Below are 4,994 nucleotides of genomic sequence, written 5' to 3' on the forward strand. Positions count from 1 at the left end.
TCAGCCTCTTATCCCATTTCTAATAATCTATATAGCACCACGAGGTGCGCTTACCAGGAAAGATTCAGCATGTCTGACCTAGTGGCTGGCTGCATCGCATCTGCTCTGGAGAGAGCTGCATGGCATCTGAGCTCACTTCCTCTTCCTCCCAGCATTCTGTTCTGTTTATTCCACCTATATAAATTTTAACCTATCAGGGCCAAGGCAGTTTCTTTATTTAACCAATGATCTTCCTCCATCATTTTCCCTTTTTCTGTTTAAACAAAAAAGGAAGGAAGGCCTTAACTTTAACATAGCAAAATTACATATAATAAACAGTTATCAAGTAAGAATTACAATATTTATATCCATTTTATCTTTATCATAACTAAGGAAAACTATAACTATCTATTTTTCAACTCCATCAAAGACCTAAGTAAATGAGAAATAAGCAACTTACAAAACTCTAGAAATCACAGAGACATCTTGCTGCCTGGACAGTCACCCAAAGTTCCTCTGTACTGTTGGGGCATCCATCTTCAGCCTACAGGCCCATAGTTTCCAGCAGACATTTCAATGAAGCAGGAAATTTCAAAGGCAATTCAGTCACTATCTGTTGTATCCTGCAGAATGTCTCCCAGACTGCTTCATGAATCAGGAACCCCGAAAGATCATCTCACCTTTAGGCAAATTCAACAGTCCTCTCTCTGTGGCTTCTTTGTGTCCAGTTTATGCAACAGTCCAGGCAAGAGCAGTTTCTTGCCCAAATGGCTATCAAACTGCATAAGGATCCTCTTCGATGCCCATCTTCTTCCTGAAGTAGATTGCTGACAGGAGCAGAGTATCTCATTGTCATGAAAAACCCTAAGTTATTAAAACATTTAAAATGCCATATTCTATAATCTTTGAAAGATATGAAGAATGTCTATCTAAAATATATCTATGTACATCTAGAAAATCTTAACTAACATGACTACAAACTTGACTATTATGATTATCTATTAACAACCTATATACATTACATTTTTAAATGAACTACACAATCACAAAACCTTAATATCAGAAATACATATACATATAATAAAATTGACCTTAAATTTAAATCACTATAGCAAAATCCATATCAATGCAAATTATTCATATGTATATCACATCTCCCTTTAATGTAAAAGAACATTTATAAACAATATTTGGGAATATGGGCACAGTTATTTCTCTCAAAACTGCTTCCTGCTATATGGGGGCGCTGTTAATCAAATATTTCAGGGTATAACCTGTGTGCTAGTTTCATCTTAGTCGTCAATTGAGTGAAGTAATTTTTTGAGGGTGTCCACAGCAAATTTTTAGGAGGGCGTGGTCTATCATACCATATTGGGATAGAAGCAATCCACAGGGTGTCATTGTCTGTGAAAACAAAAGAAGAATCTCTTTTCCAAAGTATCATATCCTTAGATCCAAATTCTAAAGTCAAGGTATTTTCAAAATATCTATTTTGGATTAGTTCAGAAGCATTTATAAACAAATATCTTTTAGCGGCTGTTGCTCCTTCCTCAGCATTCAAACAATTCAAACAGAGCATAATAGCATATAGTATCAAGATTCTCTGTGTATTTTCCTTCTGTGTATGGCTTTATTTTAACTCTATTTTGTTTATTTTTACTTTTTGAGACAGGTTTTCTGTATCTTTGTCCTGGAATAACTCTGTAGACCAGGCTGTCCTTGAACTCTCAGAGATCTGCCTGTCTCTGCCTCCCAGGCATTGGGATTAAAGGCGTGTGCTACCACACCTAGAAGTCACAGAGGTCAATCTCCCTCTGCCTTGCAAGTGTTGGGATTAAAGGTGTGTCCTACCACACCAAACTACTCTCTTTCTTCCTTTTTTTTATTTTGTTTTTTACTTTAAGGACTTTAACTTTTAGCCTGCACATATTTTTAACACACTGTAAATCATTTAGAAGTTTTCTTTTTCTTTGAATCTCTCTTTACTATATATCTCTCTTTTTCTGACCACATGAGTCTTTAATTTACCAAGCAATATCAGTAGGACTAAAGCCGTTGCTTTGACGGCTGGATCCAGCCCATTCCTTAGCTTTCCAGCCTCATGGCTGAGGTACTGGCTGTATTGGAATGCAGTCATACTTATATTTTCCAGAAAGGCTGTGACTGTTTTCAGTCTCGACAAAGTTGTGTAGCAGCAGCAGAGATGGCATGGAATGTGGATGGAACACTGATATCAATAAAGCTAAGAACAAAGACATGGAGAATCCTTTCTTTTAAACAAATACAAAACAGGCATGGATCTTCTCTTTTCTATGTAATTATGGATTTGCAAAATTATTAGTAAAATCCTTAGAATTTTGAAGTAAAATAGATAACTTTGGACAACTTTGCAATCACAAAAAGAATATGAAATATTCCTTAGAGTTTGCATAACACTAAGTTCAGTTTTGAAACTGAGAAAGAATATAGGATAGTTAAATTTTTATAATTAGCAAAGGTAACATATGTATATAAAATAATAATGTAATAATAATATATGTTTATATTTAAATGCAAAAATAATAAAACAATTCATTTATTGAGGATAGCCCAATATAGTTACTTATTGAGCATCATCTAATATAGTTAGAAAACAATAACCAAAATGTTTCAAAATAAAACATAAAAAAGCCTGGTAGACATGAATTTTAAACCATATCTTAAATTGAAAAGGAAACAGACATTTGAGTTACCTTTTCTGAGAATTCTGTTAAGATTTGTACCCAAATTTTAAATTAGGTTATTTTTATATCTGGTTTCTTGAGGTCTTTAGATATTTTAGATCTATCAGATATATAGTTGATAGCCTTTTCCCAATCTGTAGCCTATCACTTCATTAAAACAATGATGTCCTTTGATGTGCAGAAGCTTTTCAGTTTCATGAGGTTTCATTTATTGTTGATCTCAGTACTTGCTTTGTTCATGAGGTTGTCTCCTGTGCAAATGTGTTCAAAGCTATTCCCAACCTTTTATTCTATCAGTTTTAGTATAACTAGTTTTATGTTAAGATCTTTGATCTACTAAGATTTTAATTTTATGCAAGATAATAGATATGGAATTTTGAGAGATTTGTCTTCATGCAGATATCCAGTTTCATCAGTGCCATTTGCTAAAGATGCTTTCTTTTTTCAAGTACATATTTCTGACCTCTTCATCAAAAAAATAATTTATTCATGAGTATCAGTAAGTAGCAGCTCCTCAGGAAGATGTGAATGAATTGATTTACCTCAAAATCTAGTTATGCCACTCTTGGATATAGATACAGATATCAGAGAGACACTTGCTCAAAAATGTTTTTTGCTACAGTATTAATAACAGCTAGAAATTCAAAACCAACTAGATGTCTCACAACAGAAAAATGGATAAAGAAAATGTGGTACATTTACATAATAGAGAATTATTCAGCCACTTAAAAGAATGAAATAATGAACTTTGCAAGTCAAAGCATGGGTCCAGAAAAAAAAATTATCCTGAATAACATAAGACACAGGCCCAGAAAGATAGTTAATGATAAACAAGCCACAATCCTTAGAACTGCAGAGGGTAGATATAGATTAAGGAATTAGGGTGACAGATTTCATTAGGAAGAGGAACTAGCATAAGAAGTTATGGATGGATGTGGAGACTAGAATGGGGGTATCAAGTCTGGAAGGAAAAGAGAATGAGAGGGGAGGAAATTCAGAGAGAGAGAGCAATAGGTAAAATTAAAAACCATTTGAGAGGTAGTATGAAAACCTATCACAGTAGAAGCTTCCTAAAATGCAAACATATACAAAGGCAATTTAAATGAGATCATCAAATAATAGGGAAAACAGTGATTTACGTGGACATCCCTTGTCACCAAATGAAGCTTTCAGTATTGGGAATGGTTTATATCTAATTGATTTCAAAAAAGGCCTCACATGGGAACTATCAAACAACTCAGACAGCTGTCAAGACTGTAGGTTGCTCTGTACAAAGTAACAGCAAGGCCCTCTGGTTGAAGATAACATCTACACAACTAACTCAGTGAACATGAAGAAGTCGAGCTAGTACCTACATAGAGCCTTACCTACTATGTGTTACTGTCTTTGGTAAGGAGGGTACTCTTTTTTTTTTTTAAATATACATAAACAAATTTATTAATATGAATCAATAAATATTTTCACAAGGAAAATTGTCTGTTAAATGATGATAATTTTATCAATTTGAAAAATCTTATAGGTAGGAGAAAGAGATTACATACAGCTAATCCATTTTTAATTCAATTATCTACTATTTCATGAATCTTATATCACCTCTCATAAAAAATGTCTATCTGTCACTTTCATAATAAAAGAATAAATTAAATTTCCTAGTATGGTTCAGAATTAAAAGTACCTTACATCAAAATGATTTCACTATTTCTGTAGAAACTAGCAAAAAGGAATTTTCAGGGTTGGGAACCTGTGGGGCATTTCTACTTCATTTCCCCTTGTTCCATTTGGAAGAATTGTACCATAGTCGTGAGTAACAAATCTCCTGCTCTTTCAAGACGTCTTTATTCTGAGAACGTTCTTAGAGCACAGCAGCATTCCATAATATTTGGTGTTCTCAAACCTTAATTTCTGAGCTTTTCCAACTACAGAATGGAATCTGTGATCTTTTCCACAATGTTTCAGTTTTCCACAACATGTAGCCACCCTAGATCACTGTAATTGTACTTACATTAGTCAGAATTCTTAGTCTTCAAGTATACCAAAAAGCTATACTGGTTAAAAACATGCTCTGGTATTTTAAATTATATTTTGGTCTCTACTTATATTTCTATTTTAATACTATTTCAAAAAAAACCTACAGTATACAAGTAAAACAACTTAGAATATAGAAAATATATTTTTCTTAGAATTATTTCACACTTACTTTTGGAATATACTGAGCAAGCTCTAAAAGACTTTTTTTTATATAACATATATTGACTATAAATCTAAGCTGCACTTTCTCACATGTGGCTTTAC

The sequence above is a fragment of the Microtus ochrogaster genome, chromosome X (genome assembly GCF_000317375.1).
Source record: "Microtus ochrogaster isolate Prairie Vole_2 chromosome X, MicOch1.0, whole genome shotgun sequence".
In the NCBI taxonomy this organism is placed as follows: Eukaryota; Metazoa; Chordata; class Mammalia; order Rodentia; family Cricetidae; genus Microtus; species Microtus ochrogaster.